This window comes from Poecilia formosa, unplaced genomic scaffold (assembly GCF_000485575.1).
Source record: "Poecilia formosa unplaced genomic scaffold, Poecilia_formosa-5.1.2 Scaffold332, whole genome shotgun sequence".
Taxonomy (NCBI): domain Eukaryota; kingdom Metazoa; phylum Chordata; class Actinopteri; order Cyprinodontiformes; family Poeciliidae; genus Poecilia; species Poecilia formosa.
The window spans coordinates 287092-311217 of record NW_006800271.1 but is presented as its reverse complement, the minus strand read 5'-3'; positions in this window follow the sequence as shown (position 1 = coordinate 311217).

Sequence of the window (24126 nt, the reverse complement as noted above, 5' to 3'; positions counted from 1 at the left end):
TTGCATGCAAACTCTCCAGATCTGTGTTGTGTTCAAATCTCACATGTATATGCTTAATCTTGCAGAGACCCGGTAATAAACACTTTGTTTCCAGATAAAACTGAAGACTGTCAAAGGTCCTCTGACGTTCATGCATCATGCTTTGAAACATGATGGTTTTTCAGCAGCAGAGCTGGGAACCATGTCATAATCACAGCTGATCAAACTGTTGCATATTTGTGTGTATTTACACACTCCAAGAAGCAGGCTTGATATGCAGGTAAAGAGTTTGTGGAGGATGTTTTCAGTTTTGCCTGTGGTACCCAGACATGTCCCATCAGCTGATGTTAAAACATTAACAGACATTGATCCACACTGGCAGTAAAGCTCAACAAACTCCTGGTTGTTTTTCTTCTTGTGATAATTTGATCAGCATACAAACAGAACTGTGACATTTATAACCTTTTGTATAAAATGAAATATTCACCTTTCAGTACTAATGCACAAGCCCTTTAAAATTATTCAAAACATGCTGATGAATATTTATCATAAAATAAAACTTTTAAGGGAGGTTTTGATTTGCTGGTCATTTTTGGGAAGTCAGGATAAATGTCTATGGAGATGAAACTGGCCAGTTCCTGGACTACAGAGCCTTGAACCCTGTCAGCCTGTAAAGCACCTGAAGCAACGACTAACTAAAGGTGCTCATAAAAAATGTGACAATTCTGGCTGTAGTTAGGTAAGTGTTGTATGTGAATCCACTCACTGTGTCACCAGGAACTTTGCAGTAGCTGCATTAAGCAGTTTTCAGGGCTTAGCTGCCCAAAGTAGTGAATAATATTTCAATTTAATAGATTTTTTTCAACATATTCAACTGAGTCAAAATCAATATAAACTGAGCTGTTTCCATATTTTCAAGTTGGCACACAGTTTTGCTCAGTAACCAGTAGAAATATAGATCCTCAGCCCATCTCTCTTGTAACAGATTACCTGAACAATAATGGCTGAGAGTCTAGTTTATTTGTATGGAACATATCACCAACAGAGCAGTTCAAAGTACTTTACGTCATAAAAACCTGATACAGTAAATATATTTTACTGTACTAGCAATAAACATTTTCCATTTTGCCAAATGTTTTCATTAAAACCACCAAGCAAATACACATCAAAAATATTCATTCATTTTCCAGCCATTATGAACCAAAGGCAACAGGTGGGTTTTGGCCTCGATTTAAAGAAACTCATTGTTTCGTCTGTTTTACATTTTTCTGGAGGTTTGTTCCAGATTAGTGGAGCATAAAATCTGAATGCTGCTTCTCTATGTTTGGTTCTGGTTCTGGTGACACAGAACAGGACCAGAACCAGGAGACCTAAGAGATCTGGAAGGTTGAATCCATCCCCAGTAATTCAGGGATTTCTAGACACCAAAACTGACCTCAGTAGACTATCAGGCAGGCTGAATAGTTTTTAAAACTATGGTAGTAGTTTAGTAGTAATGCTGGAATAAAACTACTACAAAAATTCTTCTGATAAGACAAATGTTATTCTTGTTTCTCTCCATTATTTTTGTCTTTTGTTTAATAATTCCTTTTTGCAGCAAACTCCTTTTCTTTTCACTCTTTGTTGTCTGTGGTTATCATCTTTCTCACAGTTTCAGACAAATCCTGTGTGCATGTCCCTTGGTATGCAATAAGCTGTGGCCGGCTGCAGCTTTTAGTGGTATCTTTGAAACAAGAGCAATAATGTTTCTGCTGCATGGCCCATTTTCTTCGGCCTTATAGGATGCTATAATACTCAACTTGTCACAGCATCTCTCAGGACAAGGAATACATTAACGGAGCGGATTATATATTAGATGATCTTGGACAAGTGCCTTACAGGATGGAAATAATGAAGTGCATGAGGGATTTAGTTTTTTCAGCTTTCTTGGGCCCTCTAAGGCACTAAAAGAAGGAGAGATTTATCATTTATTCTGCTGATATGATTCATAATTTGCAAATGAAGATAAAGTCCATCAGGACAGTCGAGAACCTTCCTTCTCAGAATAGTAGTGCAATTCCATCTTTTCAAGGTTTCAAGAAATATTGCAGTTAGGTTTTTATAAGTTCCTGTGGACTGTAGTAAGAGTTGTATTATTTGAAAAATCAATGGGAATGTTCATGGTGGAGTGTGGTAAGATAGCCTAACAGATTTTGACAATGTTGTGAGTCTGATAAGGGATTTGAGGAGTTCTCAAAATGATTTGAAATAAGCAATTCCAAGCTGTGGCAAATGATCGAATACTCAAAGTTGGGGACCTTCAACAAAACTGCCAACATGACCAGGTCTGGCAGTGAAAGCAGAATGCAGGATGCTAAAACAAGACTCCATAAATGCTAAAATGTAAGTTATGGACCTATGGGAGCAGTGGCATAGGAAGCTTTTCAAAAGTGAGGCTTGAGGAACTTCTAAATATTACATAAAATGCAAACCAAACATATTTGTATGCTTTACCCTATAACCTTAATTAACACAATTCAAGTGTTGATATTATCATGTTCATGTGGGATTTTCCCTGGGCAAGTGCCATGTTTTGCCATTTCTTCCAGTTAATACAGTATTTTGATTTGCTGGCTGTGGCCACTTCTTTTTCACCCAAGCAATTCTCTGATTGGATGAAAACGATCTGTCTGTAATTGTGACCAGCCACAATCAAACCAAGAACAAACTGCAGATTCTGAAAGTATGAATACTAAACTTTCTAATGATGTTAGAAGTTTCATCTTTTGTTCCATTTTCCAGTTTGTGCTTATTGAGAGTTTCTCGGCTGGCTGGAGAATGCCTTGGTGTACATCTACTGGGTGCAGACAGTCAGTGTAGAATGCGTTACAATATTTATGTCTGGTACAGCATTTACCCTGTCAGCAAAAGTTATCTGTTATCTGGGCCAAATATAGTGAGAACCAGTGGACCAGTGAACAAACCTGGGCCTTTTTCATTTACCAACAGGGTGCTGTGATGACGATGTTAAGTAGCCAAGTGTTTCTTTCAAACTTTCATCTTTTTGGCTGAAATCAATAACAAAAGTGTGTAAATGGCCATTCAAAGTTGGTATGTTAATCAGCTGTGAGTTTCCCCCAGAACCCAATGCAGGTCAGATTTACTCAAACACAAAAGTTACTATTTACACACCTCCTAAACTGCTCTCTGTAACATGGAGTGGCTTCTTCATGACTTCAGCTAGTATGTTTTGTCAAAAAAACAAAAAACAAATGTAATTATTTTCTCAATAATTTTGATTTTTCTCATGACGTTTCACAAAGTGTGGTCTATTTACATACACTTGGATGAGTTGTGAATTGAGCAGAGCAAGAGTTCAGAGTTGACAGCGTGCCACAACGTGTGCTGAGAGAGAATGTAGAATTTAAATGTGCACAACACAAATTAACGATTTTTTCCCCACATGTACTCTCATATCAATCTCACTGTGCATTTAGGTTGGTGGCATGAAAATAATGCCATAATAGTGCAGTGTTTGAGGAAAAACACCAGAAAATGTGATTGTCTTTAAACACTAGGAAAAGATGAAACATCCACATCCCTTATGGGCATGTTGTTATGAAAGGACAGACCAGAAATGAGAAGACATAATTAAACTTGTATCATACGTGTCAGAGGAGGAGAGCATTACTTTCCAAAAAAAAAAAAACAAAAAACATGAACACCAGACTAAGGTTAGCCAGAGAGAACAGACACAATGACCAAGACTTCTGCAGTAATGTTTTCTGGCAGGTCAGTCCAATATTACTTTGAATATATATATAATATATAACTATAGCATTCCAGAAAAATAACTTCATAACTTCTGTGAAGCAGAAAGCTAGTTTGAGGACACCTTGCTGCAGTAGGACTATAGAATCAACCACATATTACGACTGTAAATAAGTAGCTTTAGTGTTTCACCTCCAAGCTAAAATTATTCTCTGAACTCAATCAGCTAAGGTTCAGTTTCAAGGAAACACATCCTAGTTAGAACTGGGACTTTTGCACTGCAGTCATGTTGGCAAATAAATGTCAGCTCTTAACCCAACAACACTGAGACACAACAAGATTACCTGCTTTGGATTTTCAAGCAAAACCCCCTCAGTAGCATTTGGAGCTGCAATTATCTGAAGAGCTTCAAAGTCTCCGTAGCCGCAGTGTGTTATGGATGTCCTTTTTCTTTAGATTGTGAAATGTGCGTCTCTGGGATGCTGGCAGCCAGGTGACACCTCTGACTCCCAAACCTTATTATCTCGGCCTCTGGTCAGTGAAAGACGATATGAGCTCAGTCAGGTAAGGAATAAGCCACCTAGCAAGTCTCAGTCCAAAACAGGCTGCACAGTTCATGAATTTCTAAAAGTACAAGAAAAGAAAATGGGAAGATCACAGAATATTATTCTTTAATAAGAACCTAACTGTAGTTTTCACACATTATTAAATATTACTGTTCTGATGAAAGAAAACTCACCTGATGTGTTTGTTTGTATCACACAGACTGTTGTCTGTCACAGCAGACGTAGGAACTGTGCGCTGAGCAAACTTCTTTTCTTTTATTCATCAGGGGTGTCTTTGTTCTTCAATGATAAAAAAAGGTCTGATGTGAGGCGCCAGAGAGCAAGATCCCACAACATGAAAGACTTGAAGAGAACAAAAATAAAAAAGAAGGCAAAACTTTTACTTTAGTCACACATTTGACAGGAGCAAGGAGAGCAGCCTGCAAGGTCACCTTCAGAAGAGTACTTCAAAAATCTTAAGACGGAAAAATGCATAAGCTCCATGAGGTCTGGGGAGCTGAAACACCACATCTTATCTGTCTGTACAGTCACCTGCTCAAGTCAAAGGAATATAAGCATATTCTTGGCAAAAATATGTGACTAACTTGTAACAATGTATTTTATTGGCATTTCGTTTGGTCAAATATCAGCATAAAGTGCTGCATGATTGGAAAGTGGAAGGAACATGATTCATGGCTTTTAGCATGCTTTGCATAAAACACCTAAAAGAAACAAAACCAGCAAACAAATGAGAAAAACTTGGCAGCATGCATGTTCCTTCTAAAATGCAGTCTAACCTATTGCCTTTAGAAAGTGCATTGGAAAAGGACATAGACAGAGTTTGCTGGCATTTTCTAAAATCTTAAACCTTTTGTTAAACATGCAAAATTTACATTTTGCACTTATTTGTAGACATTCACATAGTTCATCATCAATAAATCAGTTTTACTCAGGTTTAAGTGCCATATTAATATTACACAGCAAAACCCACAACTGAGTATGTGTCCTAAGACAAAATGGAGGCATTTGCATTTAACTTACCAAGTTAAATTCAATATATAAGTTTAGAAAGTTGAATTATGTTACAGTTGGCTCCAAATGCCAGCCAACCAGCTAGCATTAGCTACAAACACCAGCATGCTACAGACATACAAACAAACAAACAAACAATAAACAAAACATTTTATTCATAACTCACCAATTCCATTGAAACTTCATGGCTCCAAGCTCAGTGGTTTAGTTGAGATCTAAATCATATTTGTATTGTGAGCCTTAAAGTGCATACAGAACAAAATGGATGAAACAGGAAGTTGTTTGGAGGTACAGGCCTGCAGCAGCTTTGTCTCCATCTCTCGCTCTCACAGCTGACTGGGAAAAGCTGGAGCAGGCCTGTAGCGATGCTTCAGACAATGTGATTGGCTGAATGCATCATGTTTTTGTGATTGTCATATGAAACATAATGGCGATCCAGAGCAGTAAGGCATACTCAAGGGCAGATATTACCCGGGGTTAGACTTGGTAAGGAGATCCTGGCTCAGACAAGCAGTCAAGAAACTCATGGTAGCTCTGGAGGAGCTACAGAAATGCACACCGAGTGGGAAAATATCTAGACAGAAAAACTAGCTACACACCCCATAAACCTGAAAAGGTTGGAGAAGAAAGCTTAAGACTTTGCAATCAAGTATTGATCAGCAATAACTGAGACTGAAATCTATTTGTCTTTTTTATTTCCTAATAATCATGTGGTGCACTGATTTTGTAATTTTGACTGACATCATCCATTGTTGTTTAGTTATGGTTTGCCAAACCAATTAGATTGCTTTTTGTTTTTTACATTTCTGGATCCGCTCAGGGAATTTTACATATAAAAGACCCATAAGGTTCACATTTGCAAACACACATTTTGGATACGGAGAGTTCAGTCTACAAAAGTAAATAAATAAAATCTGTGCAGCCTGTTCACGAGACGTTCAGTGGTGCTGGACTTTCAGAGGCTTCTTGCTCTTGTCTGAAATTTAACACACAGATGACAGAGTGGTATTGATCTTGTCATCCAGCAAGTCAAAAGAAAGTGCATTCGTCCTTTCACTTTAATTTAGAGACTGATAATAAAACAGTGGACAACAAATCAAACTGCATCGAGCAGAAACTTTTATAAGAAATGTAAAGTGCAGGCAGTAAAGAGCACTCAGCCTGTTTCAGTGGGAGAAATCACTCTGCTTCATGGAAAAAGACAAAAATGGCCAAACTTGAAATGTCCTGTAAGGCTTCCTTTAAAGGGGATGTGACAGCCTGTGCTGTATGTGAGGCTCATATGTAATTAAAGGTGAAAAAAGCCCCTCTTTCACTTATTGACTTTCAAGGCGGCTGTGCTCAGATCGACTGAGTGAGGTGTTGCTGTCACGCTGTGGTCTTTGTGTGAGTGCTGTAGCGCGGCTTGCTGAGAGCAGAATGGATCTCTGGGGAGGGGAGGTTCACATTGATCCCTTAAAGCCTGAACTGCAGCACTGTGTCGGAATGACAACAACATTCATCATCTCACCGGTCATTTGTAACGACAAAGCAAGAGTACAGTGCAGCGTGGCAGGGAGGTGCCGGAGCAAGTTGTGTCGAGGGAACTTTGCTTGGAAAGGAGTGGAGAATCTGGACAAGACTATAGAAGTGATGAGTTTCATGGCATAAAAAGCTTCAATTAACCGATTAGTTCTGAACTTTTCATCAACCTTGACCCATATTGTAGTGCACTAAGCAGTTCATTCAAGAAACAGAACATTTTCATAATTAAGATTTGGTTTTTCAGTATTTAAAAAAATATATTTCAGAATATTTGAATAGTTAAATAAGAATAAAAGGAATTTAACTACAGAAATCTTTTATGACTAACATAAAAACTGATAGTTCTGCTGACAGTTGTCAAGCAGATGACTGTTGTGATGTTTGATATAGACCTTGATCCAAAATGCAAAAAGGAAAACTTCAAAATGTTGCTGAATAATTACATAATGGAAAAAGGAAAAACACAGAGGAAGCACAGGTCACATACAGCGACTTGCAAAAGTCATCACCCTCTTGGCATTTTTAAGAGTTTGTTAAAATGTTTGTAAAGTTAAATCAAAAAAATATTATATAAATATTTTTTTAAATAAAAAAAAAATAAAAAAAACATTGGCTAAGTGCTATGGCGCTTCTAAAGCATTCAGGTGGACCTTTGTAAGTGACATGTTTTAAGAAAGTTCACCAATGTGCCATCTAAGTATCACATGATCTGGTATATGTAGATCTTTTCTGAAAGGTTCCAGCAGCTGCAACATCAACACTAAACCAACTCATAGAAATGTATCCTGGTCCTGCTCACACTGCTAAAAGTACAAACAGCTGCTTTAATAACTAGAGAATACTAGTGCTGATTGGTCAGTAAATTTTGTTAGATCTAAACCTGTTGGAGAATCTATTGAGTTCTGTGAAGAGGAAGACAAGAAACACATTGACAAATAATTTGAATGAGCTGAAGGTCACTATGATAAAACCTTTATTAAGGTTTCTGCAGGGCAACAAGAGGATTGCTTCCAGGCCTCATTGCATTAATGCAATAATTCATGCAAAAATATCCCTACACAAATATTCAGGAGGCATACTGTAATGCATATAAGCATTTTTTCCCCATCAGCCCTACATTGTTGTGTTGTTTTTTATTTATTTTTATTTTTTATTGGTCCAACTTTAAATGTCAAAATTTCATAGAAAAATAATGTGTATATAGAACTGAACACATAAATGTTCTGATAATTATGAGACAGACTTAAAAATAAAAGCTTCCTGTGATGTGAGAGTGGGTCCAAAAATCCCCTCTGGTTTCTCTGTGCATTCATAAATCACTGCAGGAAGACAGAACTTGAATGACAACACTAATGACAGGCCACCTGGGAGTAAGCCGAGCAGATAAACCAGAGTGCAGCAACATGACATGGAATTGATGAGTTATATGTCGATGGAAACAATCCTTCACAGCAGAGTTTAAAGCCAGGGCTTTGTCAGAGGCCACTGAAGCTGCTGAGGCAACACATCGCATGACATGCAGGAATCGAAGTGGAACTGCGTCAAGCCAACCTTGTTGTTTTCATCCTCTTTATCTTTTCAAATCCTACTAATTTTACATTGTAAACGTAAAATACATTGGACATTTCAAGCCAAATCTACATAATACGATGCAAAATTTGCAGAGATGCACAAACTCTTTTCCTTCATACGACAACCTACTATTATGTTTTCTACTTCACAGTCAAGACTACTCTCCTTGAACACTAAACAAAGTTTTGTTTTAAACTCTTGCTAAAGTAGTTTTTCTTTTCTCTACAAATTGTATTTTGGTGTTAGATTGTCTCATTTAGTCTCCTGAAAAATCAAACAAATCAAATTTCAGCTACAAATCCATTAGTAGCATTTGTCTTTATACTGACATAGCTAAAGCCTCTAAAAAACAATATAGTACAACATGTTTATGACCCCGACATTGTTTGGATAATTAATTTTTACTGCATCAATTATCCAATAGCTATCCATGTAAATACAGACTGTGGAAAAAAAAAAAAAACACTGTGTATTATGTTATATTATTAAAAAGACCAGAGAGTTATGTTGGACTCTCTGTTACATTATTGACTGATACAAAGCTCCTACACTGGAATGTCGTCAGGTGACTCAGAACCCATCTGTGCACTGAACAGATACTTAGAACAAACCAATGTGTAAATGTGCCATAACTTTCTGCAGCTTATTAAAAAAATGAATTATATTAATATTTCGACATGCAGAGTAACGATCAGCGTCATCACACAGCTTCATTTATTACAACTAGAAACTACTGATAAGGTCCTAAACCTGGATTGTATCGATGGACTCTGACCTGAACATTCAGAGTCACATAAACACAATTACAAAATCAGGCTTTTATCACCTGAAGAAATGTTCCAGGATTAGAGGACTAACGTTGCAACAAGATCTAGAGAAACTCGTCTATGTGTTTGTCTTTAGGTGTATTGACTCCAGCAGCAGTGTCTTCACAGGTCTGCCTGGAAAGTGCATCTCTGCAGCTCCTCCAGCTCTTTTGAAACATTTGTCGCTGAAATGTTCTTTACACATAAACATGACCTAACTTATTTATGTGACTCTAAATACATTGCTCTCCTTGATGCACAATCACTGACTCTCTTGTGTCAGATGTGAACACTCTCAGAGCTCCATTGATTCACAAATCTTATACCACAATGTGAAAATAAGGTATGAATGTAGTGTCTGCCAGCACACATCTCAATGTCACATTTCCTGGACAAACAGACTTGAGAAGAGTGTTAAAAAGCGCTCCAAATAGGTCGGAAGTTAATTCCTTGAAGGATCATTGGAGTGTTTATTTCTTGTTTGAAAGGTTCTCCTTCTCCTCCTCATGTAATACTCAGAGGAGACGCACTTCCTCAACTCCTGGGCAGCACCAACAGCTCACGATGCAACAGTTAATGCACAACAGCAGAGAGCAGCCAGGGAAGCTGGTGTGTGATTAATAATTCCTTCTCATGCAGCGATATTGCCAGACCAACCTCAGCAGGAGAGTGCAAACATATCAGCTGTTGGAATATTAATGTAGCTGTTTGTGTTAAGTAAAAAGAGAGCAATACGAAAGAAATCCTGCACTAGTGGTTGCCTCATTGCTGAGTGAAACGGAAAACAGATTGTTGTTCATCTGCAATTTGTTGCTGTAATATTTAAGTCTTTCACAAAATAGACAATCAGGAAAGAGTTTGTTTCATCATATTCTGACTCTTTGTCTAGAGCTCATTGCTTCAGTTTTTTATTTATTTTTTCACCAAAAAGAACCTCTAGTGGTGCTTATTACCAGTTATCACACTGATACAAAAGGTCATTCTTCACTGTAAAAAATATATAGCCTCATTCACTACTGCTCTGATCTTGAAGTTTGCATCCAGTTTGCAGCGACTGATTCAGGGCTAAACTAAGAGGCTATTTCCTGTTTTTAATTTATCTGAACCATTTGATTTTCTTAAAAACTAACAAAAACATACAATAACTTAAACAGATACAGTGTCTTCCAGCAGTATCAATTCCGTGCTGAATTTCCATTTTATTGTCTGGTTATAACCACAAACTTCATTGTGGTTATAATTTTGTAGAGACATTATGTTATAGACCAGAATAACAAAAATTGTTCAATCAAAGGAAAAAGTCTCAGTTGCTTAAAATATTGTTTGAAATAACATTCTGAAAAAGTGTCTGTACCTGTATACCTAAGTGAATCTCTTATAGAATCTTTTGATTCATGTGCCATCTTTGCATGTCTGGATATGTAGTAAAGTCTGAGCTAGCAAAATATCACAAGTTGGGATTTGGGGTTCCCCAAGGATGTATCCTGAGACATCTGCTGTTCTGACGTTACACATTACTGAATATCACTTTACAGCACACATAATATGATCACATTTCAAGACGACACTCCTGTGGTTGGCTCAATACAATAGACGGCATCATTCACCATCACCTAACTGATAATTAACATCTGCTAAACCAAGGAGATGTTGAACTAAATCAGAAGCCAATTCCAATGAGATCCAGTGGAGAGACTGTCCTCTAAATTCTTGGCCACATACATCACACAACCTTACATTGGAACATAAATATTACTATCCTGGGAAAGAAAGTACTGCAGTGGCAGTTTTTGTTCCCTGAAAAAACAGGACTTTCTCAGCAGCTGCTTGGTTCCTTTTACAGGTGTTCTGTTGGAAACGTTCTCACCTATGTCATGCTGCTGTGGTTTGAGAGCAGCACAGCAGCTGACATGAAGGGCCTACAGAGAGTGATCACAGCAGCACAGGAAATCATTGGGACTCAGTTTCACACACTGCAGGACATTTATAGGACATGGTGTCATTGGGGTGCTACTTAGATTGAGGGACACTTTTCACATTCAGGTCACCATTTTCTCACCTTGCTGATCTCTGGAAGGTCTGGAAAAACACACATTCAGACTCAAAAATGACTTTTGACTATGTTTTATCCATGTGCTGTGAGAGAACTATGTTATTGCTGCATGTGCAATATAGAAAAAACAAACAAACAAACAAACAAAAAAAACATTTGAGTTATTACCTCTGCTACAAACTCTGCATTTGTTTTATTTATTCACCAATTAAGGGATTTCTGAAAGTAATTGGTTGCACTTGATCTTGATAAATTTTTCTTTACATTTTTATTTGGACATTGGGATTTTTACTTCATGGTCTGCAAAAATAGTGAACTGGTCATCTACATCAAAGCACAAGGATTGCTTTGCGTAGATCTCTGTCAACAAATATAATCCCCAGTCTCTTAAAGGAGTTTCTGAGTGACTAAAATAACTGTAAAAATATTGGTGCATATTTGTATCAGCCATTTCCCATGCGGACAACATATTAGCTTTCTCAAAATGATTTGAAATCTCATCATGTTCTGTTTTCCTGAACCTGATTTTATGAATGAAATGAAACCAGCTTCATTTAAACATTCTGCAAAACACTTAAATGGTTCCTAAGAACAAAACAACCGTGAGAAATACGGTTAACGTAACACAAAATGTACTGTTAAACAGGTTGCTACACATCTTTAATTTTAAAATTCTATAGTTTTACAGACTCACGTTTTTAGTAAACAGCAGGTTTTACTTTTTCTTTGGGTCGGTTCCACAAATACAAAGAAACATCAGACATCACGTCTCAGCTTCAAAAGTTAGCTGTTTAGATAAAGCATGACATTCATATATAGATGAATGTGAAAAATATCATGTTTATTGAGTATCAGGAATTTTTGTTTTTTGGAATATAACAAAAACGTTCTGGAAAATCAACATTTTCCATTCTTATTTTTTTCCCCATAATTTTTAAGACCAATGAAACTTAATACTTTTCAAGACTATGTAAAATTTCTGCTTAAAGTGTGTTAATTCCAACATCAGAGTATGAATGTAGAAGGACACACTAGAGTTAAACACGCTCCTCTAATCTCTGCCTGTTTTCTTTTTCCTTTTTTTCTGCTGAGGCAGGGACTTTGAATTTTCCCTCAGAGACGCTTCCTTCTGTTCAGAGCATCCGACTCGGTAAACAGCAGTCTGTGGGCGATTAATTATGCCTGCTATAGAGACACAGGGAGGGAGAGGGAAAGGTGCAGAGGACAGAAAGAGGGAGAGTTTGGCCTTGCAAACAGAGATAACTGGGAATCTGGAGACGATATTTAGCTGGGAAAAGAACTTACTGGAATTCTAATGGAAAATGTTACCTTATATTCAATTTAATCCAGTTTGTTTAAGTAATGCTGACACAACAAAAGTCATCTCAAGGAACTTTGAAAAATTATATATGTATATATATATAGAGTCTTATTTTTATAAAAGTTTAAAGTTAGTTACATACATCTCAGTTTGTTTTTTCTTCTTAAAAAATCTTCATTTGAGTTCAGTTTTTATCAAGTCCAAAGTCAGAAAATTTAACACTCCATCTGGCTTCCCTGTGCCGGCGAGTTTTCATTTTCCAGCTGCATTTACACAATGTTGTAGGTTTTAACTGGCTTCATCATTAATTAATCAGTTTGCTTTCCTCTGGTGTATCACATCTCACCCTTAAAAGGAAATTTGTGTTTGAAATGAAACATTAAGTGTTTGATATTTAAAAAAAAAATATATATATATATATATTCCATCCAGAGGGAACCGCATCAAGTAAAAAGCAAAGGCAACCTTGTTCCTCTGAAATGGATTCAGCAGGAGGGCTCATATTCTGTTTGCTGGTGGCATGCACTGCCATCATGACATCTTGTTTCTAAGTTTAAACTCCAGCTTTATTAAAATTTCAACTGCGTCGTCGTCAACTTTTTATTGCTTTAAGTTTTGGCTATCAACTCTCCATTTTATATAAACAGACATAATATCGTTCGGGAACCTGATGAGCACATAGGTGAGACATTTCTAATTTATTTTTCATTTTTTCACTGCAGTTCTTAGAAATCATAACAGTAAGCAGGGCAAGTAGTTGCCATTAATCAAACAAAGGAAGCTTCATTTAGCAGTGAAATGATAAACCTGCTCCACTAAAATATGTTTTTTTCTTTTGCATCAGAATAGAATTTCTCTCTGGCAGCCATATTGAAGTGATTTGCAAAGTGGGTGCTTGAGACACAACGCAATATAAATTTTCAAAGACAGGTTTATTTTTCTGTCCTCAACTATTGACGTCTAGACTGGAGTGTTTCTAACTAATTTCAAGTTCAGGTTCTGATTTCAAAGACATCAACTACTCAAAATTGTCTTGGTGTTTTTTTGGCTCAGCTGAAAGAGCTCAGTCTACGGTGAAATAAAACTGGCATTATATAAATCTTACTTTTTTAAGCCATATACACACGTTTATCAATGTTTCAAGGAGACCTGAGTTAGTAGGTTCTTTGTATTTACGGCTTTATATGGATGAGGTGTAAATATTTACATTTACAAAAGTTTTGCTTAGAAATAAAAATGTCATGGAAGTTATGGAAGAATATTTTTATAGCATTATTCATCCATCCATCCATCCATTTTCTTTACACCCTTGTCCCTTGGTGGGGTCAGGAGGGTTGCTGGTGTCCATCTCCAGCTGACGTTCCGGGCGAGAGGCGGGGTCACCCTGGACAGGTCGCCAGTCTGTCGCAGATTTTTATAGTATTACATTTTGTCAAATATTCTTGATTTAAAGAGTGTGTGTCTGTATAAGTTCTTAATTATTATTATTATTATTATTATTATTATTATTAAAAATGAGTTTTTAAACGTTCTACTGACAGAAAAATGCTGCTCCTTTTCCACAAATGCCAGCTCTGCACAGGTCCAGGTGCAGGTGTGCTCATGCACTCGTATGTGCTTGTACTTCTATTTCAGGTCAGTCATACCAATGAGATCCAATTTTCACAACAACCTCTTGAGGGGAAATAAAGTTCTTAGAGAATAATAATAATAGAACAAATAAAATCATTTCCAGACAGGAAACCAAAGTAGTTACCATCTTTCCTTGTTTTTTTTTTTTCCCCAAGAGGTAAATTGTCAAAAAGAACAAAACAGCAGATCTCAGTAATTCTGTTTTAAAGAAACAAAAACAAAACAAATGTAATTGTTTTAATTCTTCTGCTGATGAAACTATAATATTTTTTTTTCTTTGCTATGTCTTTGATAGTCTTTCAATAGAATTACTGTTATGGATTGTCAGCAAAGTTCTCTGGTTCTTTGGTTCTCCCAGTTATGACCAGGAGGGAATAATCATATATACCCAGAGCACATTAGTTAGATAACAGGACAATTCACATCTGTTGCTAATTAACACACTGAATTATTTTTCCATTCTGTGTGTGACTGTGAGGTGGAAGCAGAAACTACTGCTGCTCTCTCCCATCTCTGATTGGACTCTGGTATGTTTTGTTCCCGTTCAGAACAGGGAGCAGCGTTAGCGCTCATTAAAGTTTTAGACTTCCTGACGTTTCTTGCAGCATCTGGTCAATGACAAACACAAGAGGTCGGATGAGCCAGACTGTCCACCGCTCCTCATTAGTGTCGCACGCCAGTCGTTAAGCTGGAGTAACGTTCATTTCCACTCTGACGATGAGCAGCTGGTTAGTCTGGATTTGACAGAACAAAAAGAAAGAAAATCTGTCAAAAATGAAAACTTCCTAAAACTATGGTTTGCATTAAGCCTGCATTTGTTTCATATCCCTCTCTGAGCGATATAAACTGAGCTCTCTGCAAGCCCTAGAAAACAATGTTATTTGAAATTAAATGACTTAATGAGGTTGTGTGGGTGATCCCCCTCCTCTTTTTTCAGACTGCATTATTCAAACAATGTCTGCTTTCAGGTTTTAGACAAAGCAGTGGCTCAATCATCAGTGACAGGTTATGCAGGTTCAGGAGAAAGAATGTAATTAACTTGTCAACTAGATTATCCTCAATATTTACTTCTGTCTTAATTGCTTGTTCTTACACATAAATTTGGGGTCTCCCTTTTTTCTTCATCTGCCAATGTTATTACAAAGCATGACTGGTTCTTTTGTTCTACTGTAAATGTATCTGGTATTTATGCATAGAGACGTAATAATTCATTCAAAGGTGGGCTTCTGATTGTGCCAAATGCTGTCCGTCTCTCAGCATCAGTCTTGCTTAATGCTTCAGTTCAACGTTTATGTAAAATGCAATCAAAGTTAATCAAATAAATCTTTCGGGGTACGCAATGAGCATTTAGCCATTTTATTGTTATTTGTAATGACATTCTAGTCATGTTTTCAAATATGTAGCTGCTGTTGATCTCACATAAGGAAAGGCTTAGAAGATCAGAGTTCCGCTGGGTACATTTGTTTTCTATTTGTTATCTAATTTGTATTTTCTGTTGGTTTGTTTGAACTTGATTTGGCCGCCGCCTCACCACCACACCTGTTCAGGTGTCGCTATTACTTCATTCACACTGCAGGTCATAATGCTCAAGTCTGAGTTCTTGCTGAATTCCATTTATTTATTTTTTATATATATATATATTTTTTGCATAATTGTTCATAGTATTAATTAAATGTGACTGCAATGAAATTTCTCCATGTAAGATTTATAACTCCAAATCCCAAAATTATTATTATTATAATTGTACTAATTATCTTTAGGTGCTTTATTATTATTTATTGATAACTAGACAACTTACTGCATTGTGCAGTAAAACCTGGAGAATGTACCAACGTTTAGTGGAGAACATGGAAAGACTGTCAAAGGAGTATAAACAGTAAGCTCTGAAGATTTTGCCTTAAAATTAACCATAAAAACAAATTATAATAATTATAAGCAATTATGTGTAATTATAATTAACTTTAATGACCAAACCTGAAAGCTTTTATTTTGCCTGCTGACCACATTCTGCAGACCCTCATCTTAGCATGCTCAGGCACTTATTTATTTATTTATTTATTTTTTGCACATACAGAAATTGTTTTTGTCAGATTATACTTTTCATACATAAAAAGTCATTTTTTAAAAGTAAAGCAGAGTATGACTCTTGTAGTGCTTTGAAAGTAATCTCGATCAAAATGTCGCCTAAATTTTCCATTTTTCAGGCTTAATTCTTGTAACTTTTTCTCACATCAGAGGAAGTAAAGAGGTGTAAATGAGAACAAAATTATTAGGAATGAATTCACATGATGATGTTAAACTTGAACACATACTCCCCTTGTTTCTCTTGACAAATTAACCTTAAAAGAGTTTTAAATTTTTCATTAGAAAATATTTTTCTGCGATAAAAGGTGAATGTAAAACCTTTCAAACATCTTTAGCAGGACTGACACAGCATGGGGAGGCGGCTGTAAACACAACTGTAGACGTCTTGCTGTCGCTGCTGTTGTGGCGTAAACCTTTTAAGCCACTAGATGACAGGACTGACTTCACATTCCTGTCTGAGTGACAATCCACATAAAGCAAAAACCTGCATTATGTGGCTGACGTACAAAAGTGGCATAAAAACAGAAGCTGACCTACAGTTTTCTGACAATTACAACTCAATGCTGTTTATTTCCTGCCCATATCTCCCCCAGGGAGCTGTAACCGCCTGGCAATGTTGTGTCATGTTTCGTTTTGAGATATTTCTGGCTTTAAAAAGCAGACTTGTCTTCTCTCAGGTTGCATTAGCTGTAAACTGTCCCTTTCAGTGGAGAGTTTCTGGTTATGGAAAAAAACAAAAAATAAACTTTAGCTTCCACATAACGGTTCCTGTTTGGGATTGTAAGAGAGATTCAAGATTGCTATTTGATGTTTGGAGAATCGGACTGGTTATTGTAAAGTTTTAAAAGCCAAAATTTTAATCGTGTTTCCTCCCCTGACGTCTGTCCTCTCCTTGACTGTATTCATAACAAACATTTATCACCATCCCGTCCCCTCCAGGTGACCCTTGTTTGTGTATAAACCACCACAATGCAGCATAAAATTTCAATTTTCCCTCACCTTGAGGCTCACCATACAGCTGCGATGCCACAGGTGATATTATTCACCCTGAGCTTGATAACCTTCCCCGCTTTTCAAAGATAAACATGTATCTTGCCAAGTCGAGCAAGCAGACAGCTTAATGAGTGGATCTGAACCATCAGTTTCTGTTTTCATGTTGCACAGTGATAAACCCTGACCTGTGCAGGTGAAAAGGTCTCATCCAGCCTCGTTCCGTTTCCGTCTCCAAAAACACCCATCTTCTTTTCTGTCCTTTGTTTCTGTAAATGGACCCATAAAGAATGTTTTTATCATAATTCCACAAACTCATGAAAAGAAAAAAAAAAAAAAAAAAAGAATATATATATATAAGGTATATAACAGTCACCTATCAAAATTACTTATCTTTTAGTGTTTTTCAATTAGTTTCTTTAATTGGATATATGTCGATAGCTTAAGTTCAACAGAGTTTCACTTACACAGTATTTTTTATTTAGGTAAAAATCATAAATATCTCATGGCTTCACTAATATCTGCTAGAATAACACATAGCCTGAAATCCAGAATATTACAGAAATCAGCATCGTGTTCTTTGATTGTCAGAGCTGATTTTAAAGTCATTGTTCTTTTAAAACGAAATGTTTGTTACTGGTTTCTCAGTTGGTGACTGTATGTTGATTTTTTCTGACTTTATTTTTGTGTTTTCATTAGGCACTTTGCACTGCTGTGTCGCTGAAATATGCTATGCAAACAAAATAAGTGTTTGAATTGAAGATTAAAAGTTTGCTTTCAGAGTCTATGTTTATTTAAATCTTAGATACTGATGCAGTTTGTTTGTTTGTCCATCTCCAGTAAAATTAAGCATGGAATAAAACAGGCCTCATCAGATTTTAAGCCGGTTAAATTTGAGTGTACTGCTCCACCGCACACTATCCATTTTCTTCAACCTCCTCTGGACATTTTTTCAATAATATTGCACCAAAAACAGCTTGAGTGATGGGTGCAGATGGTGCTGCTGGGAAAGCAGTAGATTATACAGAAGATTAGATTAGGTAGAGATGAGGCTTCCTGCGTTCAAGCAGTGGTCTGACAGATTGAAGTCACCCAGGGCAGTCAACATTTTAACCTCAGATGGTGCTCAACCAGCTGAGGTAACATAATGACCGGCCATCCTCCCATAGAGGCTTATCACACAGAGATGTGACTTTGAGGGCTGTGCAGCTGCAGGTGTGCTCAGAATGTGCAGATTAATACTCAGGATTAAAGTGCCTGACTGTCACAGATCTTTTGTTGCCATGGAATGCAGACTAACTGTTTTTCTAATGTTTTTCTCTTTGATACACATCCTTTCATCTTTTTTTTTCACTATAAGGGAATAAATAATGTTTTTTTTTTAACTTGCAAAAACTCAGCAGAAGACTTTTTACAGTCAGTCGCAACACATTTTGAATCACCATTTCTTGAGGATATTTACTTTTTTTCTTTTAGCACGCAGTTTTTGTTCTAGTTTTCCAGATCAACAAAAAAACATTTTGTAAAATAAATTTAAAAATTCATTCACACATTCAGATATAAATATGCAAGTGAGCTTAGATAACTGAGCTTTGTGTGGCCAACAGACAAGAAACAACCCCAACAATTCAACCTGAAATATGAACAATAGCACCAAAAAACAAACATGAATTGTTGTTTCTAGCTTTTGTTCCTCCTTGTAATAACTAACAGTCCCTGGAAAGAAGATTCTATTAACAAATGGAGATTGATGCATCATGTTACTGCAGAGTAAGAAGAGTTTAAACTTTCTTTGGGTGACAAAATGAAATAACTGGGTGTCTGGGGTGAACTCGACTTATAAAAGATGCTGGAAACTGAAAAAAGACAAAACGTATGTATCATCTGCCTTATGAGGAAGTGAGCGCCTCGCTGATAAACACTGTGAATAGTAACACTGATGCCTCAATTAGCCGAAGCTGCAGCAAAAACAAATGTGGTCCAATTAAATGCTGTTCGTTTTTATGAATGCAGTTATTTTCCTAATAATTGAAAAATGTAATATTATTTACCTCTAAATTATTCAAAGGAAGTTTTCTATTATTTATATTATTCTAAATAATTTCATTTTTTTGTATAGAGGATAATTTTTCTCTACTTCAAAGCTTATTACTGTTATGACAATGACGTGTTTCTTTTTTTTTTTTTTTTCTTCTGCTGTTGAATTGTTTCCAAAAAGCGGCCGGATCCCCGCGATGCGGGAGATGGCTGAACGTCTCATTGTCTGCTCATTTGCTAAACTGTTCATCCTCCAATTTGCCTTTTCACTCAGTCTTTGTTTATGCTCCCCGCTTCTCCACTTCTCTCTTTATCTCACTTTTCCTGCTGCATGAGGGGAATGACAATGAGCAATGCTGAATCCATTTTCAAATATTACGGCTATGAGTGGGCAGTGTCCCTTCCATTAGGAGCATCGGTGCCGAGTCCATAATAAAAATAAATGATTCCCGTGTTAGTAAATACTTGTGTGTCCCAGCAATAATGCAAATAATAGGTCACAAAATAATAAAATCACTGCACCATAATGATACAAACACTTTTCTTTCATATGGTTTTGTGCTGAGTTTTGAGCAAACAAATATATTTTATGATCTATCTTTGTAAGCATGTACAAAGTCAGAGTAGCGGTCATTGCCTCTGCAAAACAACCACCATCTGTAAAGGTGATCATTATGTGGTCACTTAAACCTTAAATCTCAGCCTTTTACTGATCAGAATTGAGAACAAAGCTTTTAAATCCACACCACATTCAACGCTACATGTAATGAAGGAGTAGAAATTCTGAAGACTGATCGATACAAACAGGCTTAAAGAGGAGCCATGTTCACATTTGGCTTTCAGGCTCTTTGTTTTAAACTGAGAAGCTTTTGATAAAAAGTTTTCAGTTTAATTAGTAGTCTGAACATTCTGACCCCTGACCATAAATCTTTGTGTTAGCCTGTAGTTTGTAGAGTAGTGGTTTGTGTCTGGTTTTACTCAAATAGTTAATAGATCTTGCTTTGATTAAAAATAAATGTAATGTCTGATTACATTTATTATTAGCTCCCAGTGGTTTTTCTTATCTTCTAATTATTTTTGATTGATGCGGAAAAAATCTTTATCTGAGAAATATGCAACAGTCACCTTGCTTCTTTGCGATAGAAATCATTCAAAGGGAAGCAAAGTGTTCATTCTGCAGACAGATGTTTGACAGATTATCAGAGTGATGAACTCATGAATCCATTTTTACCTTCATTTTTAGTCATGGATGCTACAAAACTGTCCAGTTTAACCAGAAATGTCAAAGATATCAACTCCTAAAATCAGTGTGTAACACATTCCAGTCTCTTCTTTAACTAAAGCTGTGATCTCAGCTCTTACAGCAATAAGCTACAGCTGTGGTCTAATTTGCAAATTTTAGGGCAAACAAATATTCTGAGAGCCTGTCATGAGTCTCTGCTCTGCTTCTTTTATTTTGCAGTTGGCTCCTGAGAAAAGTCTTACCTTATAAAGGTAATTGCCTGTCATGTTTCTATCCTGTGTTATTCTGGGTGCAGCTATAGAGGACCTATTGCCGTGTTTACGGGGTGTTCCTGTTTTCCTGGTTGTGGTGTCTGTGTTCGCAGCATGTTCCCTTGTTCCTGCGTGTGTGTTGACAGCTGGAGAAACAGAGCTCTAATTATTCTATTGTGTTGTTCGCCACAGAGTGTGACGGCTAAGGCTGAGCGCCAGCATCTTTTCATTTTGCTAAAAATCACGGCCGTTTTTCAATGGCTGCTAATAAGCAAGGAGCATTTCTGTCTGGCTGAAGGAAACTGCTGTGGCTCTTCACTTTTACACCAAAGTTAGAGAGTCACTGGTGTCGATAGTTTGTTCTGAAACCAGAACTTCTCAATGCAGGACACCAAGGGAAAGAAGAGTTTTAGGTTTTTATAAAGGAAGTTAGTTCATGTATTATTTCATGCTCCCATTTAAAATGTAATTGGGTTTCAAAGTCACAAATTGGTTCATTTTTGGTACACTTCAATAAAGAAAGATAAATATATTTTCTGCCAGAAGTAAATAATCTTTCAAAATTTCTGAGATTAATTAAGCTATATTATGTTCTAAAACTTTAAAAGTGGAACATTTCTGTTAAGTTTATTATCAAATGTGATAATACATATTAATACTGAACATTAGCATATAAATATGCAATTTCTACCAAGGCTCTAATTCCCATGTCTAATTCCACTGGCTGGTTCCTGTTAAAATGTATAAACCAAGTTTTGAACTATTTGGAGACTCAGTAGGATGTTTTCATTGAATAGAACAGTAAACAACGGCAGATCCATTGCCTGGATAGTTTTTCAAGGCACTGTATGTTTGCAATAGTACTTTCATAAATGACCAATCTACTTATTTCTTTACTACGTAAAACAACAAACAAAGGGTAGAACTACCTTTTCTCATATCACACCACTTCCTAATTACTCAAGTAATTAATTTTTTTAGTAATCTAAAAAAATTCAAGTTGGTAAAACGCTTTTATTTTTTTTATCTAAAGAAGGGGTTCTCAATTCCAGTCCATCTTTCAGATGCATCTCCTCTCCAACAGCCCTGAGTCAGATGAATTGCTTGTTGCTACATCTCTAGCTGAACGACTGCTGATGAGGAATTCAGCTACGTGATTCAGGCGAGTGGTGAGCAGGTGTGGCCTGATCTACAGAAACCCACCAGGTTGCACCGAATCACAAACTGTGTTCCATTGAACACAGAAATTTTGAAATTGGAATCATGAAAATAAATGAGTTTAATAGAAACACACAAATTTTGAAAAACAAAAACACATTTTTAGATAAAAAGTTTTTGCACTAGGATGATGTGTCCAGCTCTTTCAAAATTAGCATATTTCACAAAACTACTAAAGAAACACTTTTTTGCATCACACGAGTCATGTGATCAACAACCAGATGTTACATCATCATCCTCCTTCCTGTTGTCTTCTTCAGAAATGACAGACAACAGAAAGTAGAAAGAGGATGAAGGCGTTGCCTGACTTCTTTTAACAGCTTACTGCACGAACAAACTTATTCATGTGTGATTTTGTGCTTCTTATTTAGTGAATACACTGCAATGGCAAAATTCAGTTTTTTTCAACATTAGCAGCATGTAGACAAAGTTTGGAATGGAAACGCAGCTCCTGACTAGCAGCATTCACTCTTCCTGTAGGAGCATGCATGTAGTAACAGTAGGAAGAAAAACTCCCCATGTCCAACCTTCTCAACACTAAGACCATAATGTGAAGCTCTGGAGTGTATCTTTAATTTTCATAGCCTGTAGGTAACGGCCTCATACTGAAGTTTCTGAGTCTGAAACGCGGTCATCATCTCCTGGTTTAGCAGGACCAGCAGCCTGTGTGTCCTCAGCCGCGGGCCTGAGAGCAGGGTGACTGCGGAGCAGCCGAGCAGAAGGTGAACTGTCTCTGAAGACCGTGGAGGCTTTGTTGGTCCTGCAGATTGATGAGGTTTATTTAGAGGAGAGCAAAGTGAAAGCTGGGAAACACTGACACACAGGGAAGAAAGGAGAGAAAGAGTAAAGGCTGGTAATGGGTTTCCCAATCTGAACGGAATTAGTTGCTACATAAAAGATGTCCACAGTGAAAGAGGAACAAGTGGGAGTCAGAGAGAAAAGAAAGACGGATGAGCACCGCTGTGTCTTTATCTTGGAACCTTGCTCTGGGGGAAGATCCAGCAGCGTCCTCTGGTTGTTGCCAAGTAACAAATCTAACGACACAAGTTATTGTTGGTTACTGGGTCTGGCTGTTCCAGTCAAATCACTCAGACCCACACATTAGTAAAACTCTGTTTTTTGTGAAGTGAAAGTATTAGACTTTACTGACCACTAATTGATTCATTTTCAATCAATATAATTCAAAAATGAAACTAAATGAAAATAATTGAACTCTTTCCTATCTAATTTTTTAAGAGCAATTTCTTATTTGGTTGTTGGCTCACTGTTTCGTTAGAAAAGCTTCCTACCAGGAAACCTTAGAAAGCATCAGCAAGTTGTTTTCTTCTGATAGCAGAAAATGAGCCAAAAGAAAAAAAAAAATCCATGTACTGTACAGTACATATTTTTCAGTCTGTCAACATTTCTGTTAGTTTTTTTGTTGGCTTTATATAATATTTAAATTTTCTGAGAATTTACATTTTGGGTTTCATCAAATATGAAATTCTCACTTCTTAGATAATGAACAAAAATAATAAATGAGTTTCACCTTTTGAATTTAATTAATGAAATATAATAACCTTTCAATGATATCAGAATTTTCTGAGATAAATTTTAGAGCAGCAGTTATTTATTAGATAAAACATTTTAAACAGAAACACCCAGAAGGCCCAGTGGAGCGTTCTGTAGCCAGAATGTGCTCCTGTCCACGTGTTGCAGGTAAGTTAGAATTATCTATCATTCAGTCATGATAACAAAGTATTTTGCCCATTTTGGTGTTTAGTATCTCCTTTAAGTGTTAATGCTGTAAACCAGTTGCCGTAGCAACATCCAAATTGTAACAAAAGCAGAGGAAAATGATTATCCATTGTTTCTTTGGGAGTGAAAATTACATTCACATCTGTTCTTGGCATAAATAGTAGTCACTTTATTGACTGTCAGAAATATTGTAAAATTGAAATATTGTTTAAAAAATATCTTTCATAAAAATCCAGTTTTAGGAATCAGAAGCTTGAACTGAAGAGCTGATAGTAGCCAAAAACCTGCAGGAAGTTAAACTGACCTCTTTGTGGTTTGGTGGAGTATCTCTCATTTATGGTGTAGTATCAT